Here is a 14252-nt window from a genome sequence, read left to right on the forward strand (position 1 = left end):
TTCCAAAAACTAAAATACACAAATTGGTGTTCTCGTTTTGTTTGACTTGGCTTTGTTGGCAAGCGGCTGGGGAGGAAGCAAAGCGGCGCAGTACAGAAAACAATCGGAATTTGTTGAGAAGCGCGTGCGTGCTGGGGTGTGGACGGCGGGGTGCGCCTGCGCGGTCGCGGAGGCCGGGGGGGGGGGGTTACCCCACTTGGTGTGCCCACGTCTCCTCTTCCTTTTCTGGGCGTGTTGCCGTAGAGGAGTCTCCAAGTTAAACAGAGGCATATTTATCTTGGCTCTAGCTTGTTTTAAAGTTTCTTTTTGACTCAAGGCTTACAAAACTGTGGAAAGAAAAAGAAAAGCTTGGGTTACGGCTTCACAACTTGGAAAGCAATAAAATCCCTGATGTGGTATGGAGCTGCCCTGTCCAGGGCTGGTGTGTGAGAGGCTAGCGTGAGTAAAGGAGACATGGGAGAGGAAGGTAGGAGCAGGTGATGTGTGTTGGCTCCGATGGCCCAAGCCTGGGCTGTAGTCTTGGGCGATTCTAACCCTGAAGGGAGTGGGGCGGGAGCCAGCCTCGGACACCTCCTTGCTGTAAGGTGGGACAAAGAAGAAATAGGTGCCACTCAAAAAGTGGGAGGTCGGTTTTCCACCTGTGGCCCTGTGTGGTTGGCACAGCGGCAGGGCAAAGCTGGTGGATGGACCCCGCTTTCATGAGCCGGGGGCAGCACAGAGATCCAGGGGACACCTTCGATTTTCTCACATGAAACCATGATAACCTGACTCGTGTGGTCTCTCTGGGCCTGAGAAAACGTGGACTTTTTTTCCTCACACTGCCTCTTGCGTGGTTTGACTAAAAGCCTCGAGGAGGAAGACAGAAAGGAGGCTCCTGAGAACTGTGTAATCAGATAGGTAGCTCGGGTTCTTCTTACTCTGCTTGAATAGCGGGGAAAACAAATAGGTGGAGTCAGAACTCCATTCTTTTCACCTGCCTGAAAAAGAAAAAAGCTCAGATGTATATGCGTATGCGGCCGTAGGATTGCTTGGGAGTCAGACACGGTGCCGGGTAGCAGGTTGTGTGGCAGGACGGCCTCCTCCCCTCTGTTGCAGTTCTCGTTATACATGGACAACTAAGATGTCCTGGAAACAACAGCCTAAGGGAGTGTAGATTCAACAGAAAGGAATCAAGCCTAAAGGGTCAGACTGCTTGACATTCGCGTTTCCCAAGGAAAGGTGGAACCCTTTTACCTTTGACAGGTCCAGACAAGGGCTCTGCTTTGTTCTGAGGATTACAGTGAAGGGGCCAGCACAGGGGTCATTTTGCTGTTCTGTTTCTGGAAATGGGAGGGAGTGAAGGGGGAGGGAGAGGGGCTGTGCATACAGAGTGAGTCACAGGGAGCTAAGCTGTCGGAACCCGCGAAGGGCAGCATTTCCGCTGCTACGTGCCCGTTTCGTGGTGAGTAAGGGGGTACTTGCTTAGAAGAGTTGTCTGAGGTTAGAATTGCCTGTGTAGGCCAGCTTACTGCTATGGCCCGGGAGTGCAGTGGAGGATGACCCAAGTACTTGGGCCCTGCACCCCATGGGAGACCAGGATAAGTACCTGGCTCCTGCCATCGGATCAGTGTGGTGTGCCGGCTGCAGCGCGCTGGCTGCGGTGGCCATTGGAGGGTGAACCAAGGGCAAAGGAAGACCTTTCTCTCTGTCTCTCTCTCACTGTCCACTCTGCCTGTAAAAAAAAAAAAAAAAAAAGAGATTTGCCTGTGTAAAGCATCCAACTCACAAGTTCTTTAACGAGAGCCTACTGTACAGCTGGTCCTGTCTTTACTGGGTCAAACAAGACGAAAGTCCCTGCGTTTCGAGCTTGTCTTCTGGTGGCACTCACGTAGAGGCAGCTCCTGATTTGAGGAATGCCGAAGTCACATGGAATTAGAATGCCAAGGGCAGGCAAAAGCCGGCATCAGGTTCTCGTTACATGCAAGAGCATAATGGCAAATGATTGGCAGCTCCGATTTTCTGGCTTTGTAACGGGAAGACTGATCAATGGAGCTCGGGGGCCTGAGCTACAAGTGTTTGATGTCCTCATCGGCCTTTGTTGGGGAGCTGCATTGTCCAGAACCCACCTGCAGACCAAGAATGTCTCTGGCCTCTTTCGTCTTGGCCACAGACCTGTTGCCCCGGTTGGCAGCCATCGGCTCCCCCATGAGTAGAGGCCGCTGTACTCACTTGCCTCTCCCTCTGGGCCCCTTGTCCAGTCTTCCCTCCAGGAGAAGAGCCAGGGTGGCAGAGGTGTGGCACTGGCATCGCTTGGGGCTGATGGCTCCTCCGCACCTACCTCGAGGGACCACCAGGCTGGTGAGCAGCAGCATGCAGATCTGTGCTGGCAGGAAACCTGTCCTGGGAACACCCACATTGTGGCTGAACGCAGGGTGTTGACTGGGCTTCAGGCCTGTCACTGTGTAGTTCCCTGTCTCTGGTTCAGAGAGAAGCATGGGTCAGGGGAGGGTGTCACAAATCATCAGTACCTCCTCTCGCATCATCTCAGAGCATCGCTTTATGACCTCCCAGGGTATCTCCCAGCATAATTCATTGCCCAAGTATTTTAACCTTTGTGGGTGATGAGGGTGATGGACTTACTGGGTGTCAGACACTGGGGCTGACTGCACATAGACTTCAAGGAATTGGAGTTTTGCCCGAAAGACAACTGAAGTAGCCTCATCATTTATACTCAAGATCCAGTTACAAGCCATTTACTGGAGAGAGGCAAGCAACTTTTAGCATAAGGTGAAATCTTGGACTTTGGAATGGAGCTGGATTTTTATCCATCATTTGCTTAGACCAATTATCCTTGAGCCTGAGTTGTCACAGGACAGTAATAGTACCTACTTCAGAAGGCCATAGACATGAAATGAAATAATAGCACTTACTGCTCGGCACACTGGAAACAGTCAGTGCCAGACACTGCTTCTTAATATTGCCCGTCGCCTGTCTATGACTAGTTTCACCTGACAAAGAACCTTATAACCACATTTGGGGATCATCTAAATGTGCTGACTCTGGTGCTTAAATATGCTTAAAAAGGCTGTCTTAGGGAGAACCATCACAAGTAGAAACATTCAGGGGGCTGGCACTGTGCCAGAGTAGGCTAAGCTTCTGCCTATGGCATCAGCATCCCATATGGATGCAGGTGCTAGTCCTGGCTGCTCCTCTTTAATCCAGCTCTCTGCTATGGCCTGGGAAAGCAGTAGAAGATGGCCCAAGCCCTTGGGCCCCTGCGCCCACATGGGAGACCTAGAAGCTCCTGGCTCCTGACTTCAGTCTGGCCCAGCTCTGGCCATGGTGGCCATCTGAGGAATGAGCCAGCAGATGGAAGATCTCTCTCTCTCTCTCTAATTTTTTTAAAGATTTATTTATTTGAAAGTCAGATTTACACATAGAGAAAGAGAGGCAGAGAGAAAGAGAGAGGTCTTCCATCTGCTGGTTCACTCCCTAGTTGGCCACAATGGCCAGAGCTGCGCTGACCTGAAGGCAGGAGCCAGGAGCTTCTTCCGGGTCTCCCATGCTGATGCAGGGGCCCAAGGACTTGGGCCATCTTCTACTGCTTCCCCAGGCCATAGCAGAGAGCTGGATCGGAAGTGGAGCAGCTGAGACTTAAACCAGCACCCATATAGGATGACGACACTGCAGGCAGCGGCTTTACCCACTATGCCACAGTGCCAGCCCCAATCTATTTTTTTTTTTTAAAGAAACATTCTGGTCATGTCAGTGTGAATCCCAGATTATAAGGGCTATGTTGTACCTCAAGGCTTAGCATTGTGCCCGGGGTGCACACTAAGTATTTTGTGGGTGAATGAAAAAGGAAGTTCCTCTGGGGCAGGGGAGTCACATAAATAGAACAAAATTTCACAGAGTCCCCAGTGCCAGGCTACAGTAACACGGACTTGATCCTAAAGACAGAGGCCAGAGGCCACGTAAGCCCAGTGAGTGGCGGTGTGGCTTGTGCGGGCTAGCATTTAGAAAGGTCAGTCTAGAAACAGGGAAGAATGGATTGGAGGCAGAAAGAGTATTTGAAGTCGCGGACAGTTTATTTGCTGCAGTGCGAGGCCCTGTGGAAGGTGAAGGAGACAGATTGGATGAGACTCAGTCGGGGATCTCAAGGGACTCAGGAGACCACTGGGAAGAAGACCTGGCCGACACCTTTGAAAGAGGAGGAAGTGTGGGAAAGAACTAAGAGCGCTTAGTGAACCAACCGCACGATGGCTAAGAGAAAGAGCAACCAAGGTTCTAACTGAAACGGGGGCAGACGTAAGGTCTTGGGAGGACAGGTTTGACTGAGTTTGTGGAGGATGGAAGAGCAGCTAGGAGCTGGGCGTGCAGTTGTCAGTGGAAATGTGTAAACTGAGGAAAGAGGTTAGGCTAGAGCTAGGTTAAGATGGGGCAATTGCAAGGAGGTGCAGCTTTAAGTCACGGGGGTGGCTGAGAACTTGGGAGAGGGTAGAAGAGGTTGAAGGGATGAGGGGTGAGTCAGGGACGCTTGTGTTGGGAATAGGAAGCAGAAGGAAATAGAAACAAATAGAGAAAGGGGAACCAAGGAGAACCGGGGGAGTACAGAGTCACAGAAGCCAAAAGAGACAAGAGTTTGACCACAGAGTGGCCAGAAGTGCTGAGTGCTGTAGGTAGGTAGGATAGGAAAACCCCAGGAAGCAAGAGAGAAAACATAAATCAGCATGGAAAGAAGTAAAACATTGGGATTAACTGTTACCATGGGAGATGTCCAAAACATGTCTTAAAAGGCTCTGGGCTAGGTTTTAATCGGGGGAGATATATTTATTTTGTTTAAAGATAGTAGCTGGGGCAGGCACTTTGGCATAGCAGGTAAAGCTGCCACCTGCAGTGCCAGCATTCCATATGGGTGCCAGTTCGAGTCCCAGCTGCTCCACTTCCAATCCAGCTCTCTGCTATGGCCTGGGAAAGCAGTAGAAGATGGCCCAAGTCCTTGGGCCCCTGCACCTGCATGGCAGACCCGAAGAAGCTCCTGGCTCCTGGCTTTGGATCGGTGCAGCTCTAGCCGTTGTGGCTATCTGGAGAGTGAACCAGTGGATGGAGGACCTCTCTTTCCCTCTCTGCCTCTACCTCTCTGTAACTCTGCATTTCAAGTAAATAAATAAATCTTTTTTAAAGTTTATTTTTAAAAAATAAAGATAGTAGCTGACAGTTCATGAAGAATAGTAGCTGTGTCCTTTTATTCTCCTGGGTTTATTTTCCAGACAGTCACTGCCAACTCTTTGAGATGTTTTATTCCTAAAAAATGTGTTCAGATTGCCACTTCCTAATAAGAGTGTAGACATTATCTATTGACTTTCTGTTATAGTAGATGAAGATATGGTTCTACACTTCCACTTACTTTCCTTCTCCGCATCCTTCCAAAATAATCATATCATGAATTTTTTTAGATTTTATTTATTTGAAAGATTTACAGCAAAAAAGAAATCGATCTTCCACCCACTGATTCACTCCCCAAGTGACTGCAACCACCTGGGCTTGCCCAAGCCGAAGCCAGGAGTTTCATCTGGGTTTCCCACACGGGTGCAGGACCCCACGCACTCAGGCCATCCTCTACTGCTTTCCCAGGCACATTAGTAGGGAGCTGGATTAAAAGTGGATCAGCCAGGACTTGAACTGCCACCCATATGGGATGCTGGTATTGCAGGTGGCAGCTTTACCCACTGCACCACAACGCCAGCCCCATATCATGAATTTCAGTTAAATTAATAATGTTTCCATAATTCAAATTCTGTAAATGTTATTTTTTGCATAGTCAAGTTATGTTCTGTGTTGCTTTGGTAATATTTAGTGTTTTACAAAACATAATGATCATGTGATTCGGTTATATTTCACCTTAGAATTTTCAAGGCTTGCTCTGTTGTGAAGATAGAAACACACAGAGTCACTCTCCTTCGGGGACTTCTCATGACTTGAGAAAGTCCTAGAAGGCTGAGCAGGAGTAGGGAGATTTAGGCTGAGCGGGGAGAGCATGTGTAACATCCGGGAGCTAGGCAGAGATGAAAGGCTGCCTTGCCTCTGAGACACAGAGGGAAAGGAACCGTCTGGGGGCTTGTCAGCTTTCTGGTTTCTGGTTTCTGGTTCCAGCAGCTGGAGCCTATGAGCACCCATTGTAGGTTGTATTTTATTGTTGTTTATGTATTAATCTCATACCCAGCTACCTTTCCTTACACAATTCTTTTTTTTTTTTAATTTAATTATTTATTTGAAAGTCAGAGTTACACAGAGAGAAGGAGAGGCAGAGAGAGAGGTCTTCCATCGGCCAGAGCTGTGCCAATCCGAAGCCAGGAGCCAGGAGCTTCTTCTGGGTCTCCCACATGGGTGCAGGGGCCCAAGGACTTGGACTATCTTCTACTGCTTTCCCAGGCCATAGCAGAGAGCTGGATCGGAAGTGGAGCAGCTGGGACTTGAACTGGCGCCCAAATGGCATGCTTGCACTACAGGCAGCAGCTTTACCTGCTACACCACAGTGCTGGCCCCCAAACTGTCTTTTTTTTATAATAATCTCTCATTTGACTCTTGGATTTTTCAGTCATACAATCATATTATCTGTAAATAATGGTAAGTACTTCCTTTTTATATCTCATTTCTTTCCTTCTATCTAATTGCATTGGTTAATATCTCCAAAAAATACTAAATAATAATAGTGATAATCTGCCATTTTTCTGAATTTAATGAGAGTTGTTTCAATTGTTTCCTTATTAAGCATTACGCTAGCTTTCAGAGGAAATTTATTTTATTTTTGGAAATATATTTTATTATCTTAAGGAGGAATATACAGTTTTCTATGAATAGTTTTAAAAATATCCAGAGTGGATATTGAATGTTAATTGTTTTTAATCAACTAAAATGATCATATGATTTTCTTTATAGATATATTAGTATGGTAATAAATGTTACTAGATTTCCTAAAATTGGTGCATCCTTACAATCCAAAACAAACAAACAAAAAACCATAACCATTTGGTCATAGTTTATTAGTCTTTTAGTGTGCTGCTAGATTCTGCTCCATAGTATTTATTTATTTATTTTGACAGGCAGAGTGGACAGTGAGAGAGAGAGAGAGAGAGAGAGAGAGAGAGAGAGAGAAAGGTCTTCCTTTGCCGTTGGTTCACCCTCCAATGGCCGCCACGGCTGGCGCGCTGCGGCCGGCGCACCGCGCTGATCCGATGGCAGGAGCCAGGTGCTTCTCCTGGTCTCCCATGGGGTGCAGGGCCCAAGCACTGGGGCCATCCTCCGCTGCACTCCCGGGCCACAGCAGAGAGCTGGCCTGGAAGGGGGCAACCGGGACAGAATCCGGTGCCCCTGCTCCATAGTATTTTACTTAAACTTTTGCTTCAATATTCTCAAACAAGATTGACTTCTTTTCTACTCTTGTTGGGCTTTGGAAAGAATTTTATGTGTACTTTATGAAAACAATTTGGAAGTGGCTTCTTTTTTAAGCTCAGGAACAATTTCAGTAGCATCAGAATAATCTGCTCTTTCTAGGTTTAGTAGAATGCTCTAGTGATACTATCTAGGCCTAAGCTTTTGTGGGGAAGTTACACTTTGATAATTTTTCTCTATTTCCTAGTTGATATTAGTTTACTAAGCCTTTTTTTTTTTACTGGAACCAGTTTTAGCTCATTGTAGTTTTGAAAAGAAAACCATCTATTTTATCCAAATTTCTATTCATAGAATTGAGAAATCTCTGTAGGCTCTGTAACTTTCCTCTGCATCTGTAGCTGTTTCTCTCTTTATTTCTCATGTATTTTTCTTTCCTTTTTTCTCCATCACACTAGTTAATTATCTATTTTTTTTTTTTGCTTGCTTTTCCTGAATAAACAGTTCTTGGTTCTCTCACTAAAGGTTCTACCATTTTCTGTTTTCTTACTTGCTGATTTCCAAATGTTATTTTACTAATTTCTTCCTGTTACTTTCTTAGTTTTTCATTTTCTAACTTCCTGAGTGAGATACTTTCTTTTTTTATTAGTTAATCTAAAAAGCACTGAATTTTCATCTTTGCATTGCTGTAACTGATTCCCATAGTTTATGACAAATATGGCTTTTCATTTAGCATTACTTCCTAGACATTCACAATTTATCTTTTATTTCCTCCTTCAACCAAGACAGTGTTTTGCAGTTTTTGGGTGGTGGAGTCTCTTCTCTGGTTTCATTGCACCGCAGTTAAAGAATTCTGCTGTATCTATTTATAGACTGGGGGAAAGGAGCAGAAGCAGAGCAAATTGCTTTATAGTAGCCTCCCTCCCACCCAATTTACATTCCACTTTCTCAGCCATGGACCAGAAATACTAAAGGAAGAATTCCAGAAATAAACAATTCTAGAGTCTTACATTGCGCACCATTCTGACGAGTGTGATAAACCTTTGTGACTTCCTGCTCTGTCCCCAGCCACATCATGAATCACCCCTTTGTCCAGGGCAGATACACAGTATGGGTTACCTGCCCATTAGTCACTTAGTAGTCTTATTGGTTATCAGAGTGACTTTTGCAGTATTCTTTATGCTCAGGTAACCCTTATCTTACTGACAGTGGCCCAAAAGTACAAGAGTAGATGCTGGCTTTCAGATACACCACAGAGAAGCCATGAAGTGCGCCCTCTAAGGGAAAAGGTCAAAGTTCTTGATGTGAAAAAGGAAGAAAATATATGCTCAGGTTGCTTAGACTTCCAGTAAGTTTTGTTGTTAATCTCTGTGATTAATTCATAAATTAAACTTGACCGTAGTTGTGTTTGTATAGGAAACAACATACTCAATAGAGTATCCAGTTACAGGCACCCGCTGGGAGTTCGGGAACATACAAGGGATGGGGGACTGCTCGATGCTGTTCACCTCGGAGGGGTGTACTGTGATGGGAGTAGGTTTATTTATTAAATTTTTTACCATTTTAAATTGTTTGACTTGCAACAATGAAGCTATAATACTTTTACAATTTAAAAATTGATCACAGAATATATGGTGTCTGTGTGTGTACCTGTGTCTGCATTTATGTCTGTGTACACATCCGCGTGCACCCACATGTATGTGTGCCCACAAGCACATCTGGAAGGAAATAAGACAAATTGTAGTGTTTACCTCGGGAATGGGAAAGGGAATTCCATTACATGTTTTGTATACTATATTCATACATGTGTGTTTTTATAATAGCAACTTTAAGAAAACACCTGGTCAAACTCTAATGTGGGGCTGGCATTGTGGCATAAGCTGCTGCCTACAATGCCAGCATCCCATATGGCCACCAGTTCGAGTCCCTGCTGCTCCACTTCTGATCCAGCACCCTGCTAATGTGCTTAGGAAAACAGCAGAGGATGGCCCAAGTGCTTGGGCCCCTTGCACGCATGTGCAAGACCAGGATGAGGCTTCTGGCTCCTGGCTTTGGCTGTGGCTTGGTCCAGCCTTGGCTGTTGCAGCCATTTGGAGAGTGAACCAATGGATGAAAGATCTCTCTCCCTCCCTGTAACTCTGCCTTTCAAATAAATAAAATAAATACTAAAAGGAAAAACAAATTATAATGTGAGGCCAAAATAAAAAATGTATCTGTGAGATTACTAAAAAGCAGAACAAAAATGCAGGACAATTAGCATAGGAGAAGAAATGAGAAGGCAATCAGAATTAAAGCATTCTCTTTTTTTAAAATATTTTATTTATTTATTTGAAAGGCAGAGTTACAGAGAGGCAGAGGCAGAAAGAGAGAGGTCTTCCATCTGCTGGTTCACTACCCAAATGACCACAACAGCTGGAACTGAGCCGATTCGAAGCCAGGAGCTTCTTCCAGGTCTCCCACGCCGGTGCAGGGGCTCAAGTACTTGGGCCATCCTCTACTGCTTTCCCAGGCCATAGCAGAGAGCTGGATTGGAAGTGGAACAGCCGGGACTGCAACTGGTGCCCATATGGGATGCCAGCACTGCAGGTGGGGGCTTTTACCCACTATGCCAGAGCGTCAGCCCCAGAATTAAAACATTCTAATATAGTTGCCTTAAAACTGAGGAGGCATGAAAAGTTCCTAAGAGGTCTATGTGGGCATGATTAAATGAATTAATTTCTAGATCCATAACTTCAATTTGGATCCCCTCCTGAAAGTGATTTGCATGAGATGGAGCTTGTGCGGGAGCCCCTGACTAAGTCTGCTCCCCACCTCCCCCAGCCAACCTGTCCTGCGTGTAACAGAGAGGAGCGGACCTCTCACGCATCCTGACTCACCGTGGAGCTTATCTTAAGGTGTAAAACCTGCAGGTAACCAGCAGAACAATTTGAAATATGAGGCTTACTTGAGGGGGGAAAAATCCTTTCATAAACCAAGTGCCTTCTTATTCTTTGTGTCTAACAGATGCAAGAAACCACGAATGGAAGTGTTAGTTACCAGATCCACTGCTGTATCCCTCAGCATCCACTTGTACTGTGTTTCCCTTTGTACTGCGCCCTCCTGCCCCCCTCTACTGAGTTTCAGCAGACAACAGGTCTGCCTAACCTCTGATTGGGATGGGGTGTACCTGTATGGCTAAGCTTTTCTCCATGCCAGTAAAGGAAAGTGATATGTGCCTGTCATCCATCTTGTTGGTTATAGATTGCAAAACAGAAAGCAAACAACCCCAAGTCCCCCAAGAACAACAAAAATCTGCCATGAATTCCTTCTCTCTCTGAATACATGCCCCTTTGCAATGTGGCTTTGCCACTCAGGTCAGTCTATTGAGTCTAGGCTTAGCTACATAACTTGGTTTAGCTCATGGGATATTAGCTACTGTGGTACTGCTTTGGGAACTTCGGGCTGGCGTGCTGGATCCCAGAGACAGTGACACAGCTTCCCCTACCGCTCATTCAAGCACCAGACATTGAGAGAGTCCATCTGCAACCAATCGGGCACCCAGCCCACCTGCAACTGACTACAGGTAAATGATCGAGACCAGGGCAGGTCGGTGGAAGGACCCGTTGACCCTGCCCAGATTGCCCAACACAGAATTCTGAACTAGCACATGACTTATTTAAAACAACAAGGTCTGGGTGGATGTTGTGCAGCAAAATGATTGGGTACTCGTCCCTTTTCTCCTTTCCATTTCCTGCAGTCTGGAGTTTAGTTAAGGTGCTAGGAAACTGGCTTCAGCCATTCAGCTGAGGGAGATACTGTAAGAAATGGGAAGGCAACACCATTAGGAGGAACCTCACTCCTGGGAAACCTCAAGAAGCAAAATATCCTACGAGTCCCAGACAGCCCAGGGCTATTCCCTGAGAGAGAAACTAAGTTCTCTTTCCCCTCGCCTCTTTGTTATGGGAGCTTTGCCTGTACCTAACAAATAGGTCAGCTAAAAATAACCAAACTGATCATTAAATATATTTTTATGATAGGTCACCATGTGATTTCTGCTGTGTGACACAGTTCGAAGAATGATAGTGCTACTGAAAATGTTCAGTTTTCTCTCATTCTCATCCACTTGACCATTATCAACACAAACATGTAAATATAAATTTACATGTAAATATAATGGATGCTGAAACCTTTTCAGCGAAAGTAATATTCATCCACATATGGAACTAAATTTTTAAAAAGCCAGTCTGTCACCTTAAGAGTGCATACCAGGTTGAAATATTATGCTCAATAATTGTTTACCAAAATAGGCTGTTGGACAACCATGTATTAAAAAGAGGACATTTTAAAAATATTTATAGCCTTGTACTTTGTGGTTCTAGGAAGTTTAAAAATCTCTAATTTCAGTTTACTGTTTTTATTGAACAAATGTATGTTGGGGTATTTTAGAAATACTCCATATCATAATACACCTATTTGTATGAGAGGTAAAATTCAAAAAGATAAGAAAAAAGAATTCAAATTCAAATATATTCACCAAATATATAAATCTAAACAGGCTAAACTTGCCAATGGAAAGACAGACTGCAGAGTGGGATTTGGTGCTAAGGTTGAATTTCTGCTTGGGATGCCTGCAGCTCACAGTAGAGTGCTTGGTTCAAGTCCTGGCTCCTCCACTTCCAGCCCAGCTTCCTGCTGATGCACAACCTGGGGGCTGGCAGGTGACGGCTCCAGTACTTGGAAGAGACCAGGAATGAGTTCCAGGCTCTTGGCTTTGGCTTAAAGCAGCCTCAGCCGTGCCAGCCATCTGAGGAGTGAGCCAGTGGATGGAAGATCTCTCTCCATTTTTCTCTCTGTCTTGGACTCTCTGCCTTTCAAATAAAAAGGAAAATAAATAAAAGACAATTGTAAGGGCCGGCGCCGCGGCTCACTAGGCTAATCCTCTGCCTTGCGGCGCCGGCACACCGGGTTCTAGTCCCGGTCGGGGCACCGGATTCTGTCCCGGTTGCCCCCTTCCAGGCCAGCTCTCTGCTGTGGCCAGGGAGTGCAGTGGAGGATGGCCCAAGTCCTTGGGCCCTGCACCCCAGGGGAGACCAGGAGAAGTACCTGGCTCCTGCCATCGGATCAGCGCGGTGTGCCGGCCGTAGCGTGCCGACCGTGGCGGCCATTGGAGGGTGAACCAACGGCAAAGGAAGACCTTTCTCTCTGTCCCTCTCTCTCTCACTGTCCACTCTGCCTGTCAAAAAGAAAAAAAAAAAAAGAAAAAAAAGACAATTGTAAGAACAAATTTCATGAAATCCATATATATATATACACACACACACACACACACACATACAGACACATATATATTTGAGATACTTAAAAGAGTACGGACATGGAAAGGTTAAAAAATAGAGGAATGGGAAAAGATGAGTTAAATATTAAGCAAAAAGAAAAATGGCATACCTGTATTAATATCAGACAAAAAATAAAAAATCTTTTTAGAGGGGCCGGTGCCATGGCTCACTTGGTTAATCCTCCGCCTATGGTGCCAGCATCCCATATAAGTGCCGGGTTCTAGTCCTGGTTGCTCCTCTTCCAGTCCAGCTCTCTGCTGTGGCCCGTGAAGGCAGTGGAGGATGGCCCAGGTGCTTGGGCCCTGCACCCTCATGGGAGACCAGGAGGAAGCACCTGGCTCCTGGCTTCAGATTGGTGCAGTGCGCCAGCTATAGCGGCCATTTGGGGGGTGAGCCAATGGAAGGAAGACCTTTCTTTTCTCTTTGTCTCTCTCACTGTCTAACTCTGCCTGTCAAATTTAAAAAAAAAAATCTTTTTAGAACTAGAAAGGATCACTAAGAAGTGATAGACGATTTAGTTAACAAAGAAAATATAATACTCATAATCTTGTATATGTTATATAAAGTAACCTCAAACAATGTAAAGCAAAATTTGAAAAAACTATGGTAAGGAATGGAAACCACAGGAAAGTCCACAATAATAGCGTCTTTCTCATTTACTGACAAATCAAGTAGACACACGTAGAAGGGAGAGGGCTTAAGTAACAATAAACAAGTTCATCTAACAAATATATGGAAGTCTCTCCAGCGAGCCATCCAAGAATACACATTCTTGAGGCCGGCGCTGTGGTGGGGTGGGTTAAAGCCCTGGCCTGAAGTGCCAGCATCCCATATGGGCACTGGTTCTAGTCCCAGCTGCTCCTCTTCCAGTCCAGCTCTCCACTATGGCCTGGGAAAGCAGTGGAAGATGGCCCAAGTCCTTAGGCCCCTGCACCCATGTGGGAAACCTGGAAGAAGCTCCTGGCTCCTGGCTTTGGCTCGGCCCAGCTCCAGCCGTTGCGGCCATCTGGGGAGTGAACCAGCAGATGGAAGGCCTCTCTCTCTGTCTCTAGCTCTCTCTGTAACTCTGTCTTTCAATAAATACAATGAATCTTAAAAAATATATATATATATACATTCTTTTCAAATAAATGTGGAAACATTATGAAATAGATCAGTACTAGCCAATAAAGCAAGTCTCAAAGAATCAGTATGATAAATACCATGTTCCCTGTCATAATGCAATAAGCTTAGATGTCAAAAACAAAAAGGATACATTTTTGAGAATCCTAGTTTCCGTAAGCTCGTCTTCTCTGCCTGTCACGCTTTGTCAGTAGGCTGGTGTGGGAGAGGGGTCCATGGGTGGAGGGTGCTCTGGGTTATGTTCCGCTTCTTCGGTGCCCGTATGTGCACTACGACACCATAGAAAACGAGAGCACATCATATACAAACCTAAAAAAAAATCATAATTATTTTTGGAAGGATACGGAGAAGGAAAGTGAGTGGAAGTGTAGAACCATATCTTCATCTACTATAACAGAAAGTCAATAGATAATGTCTACACTCTGTTATTAGGAAGTGGCAATTTGA

This window comes from Oryctolagus cuniculus, chromosome 7, assembly GCF_051225735.1.
Source record: "Oryctolagus cuniculus isolate XC-2025 breed Fujian yellow rabbit chromosome 7, ASM5122573v1, whole genome shotgun sequence".
In the NCBI taxonomy this organism is placed as follows: Eukaryota; Metazoa; Chordata; class Mammalia; order Lagomorpha; family Leporidae; genus Oryctolagus; species Oryctolagus cuniculus.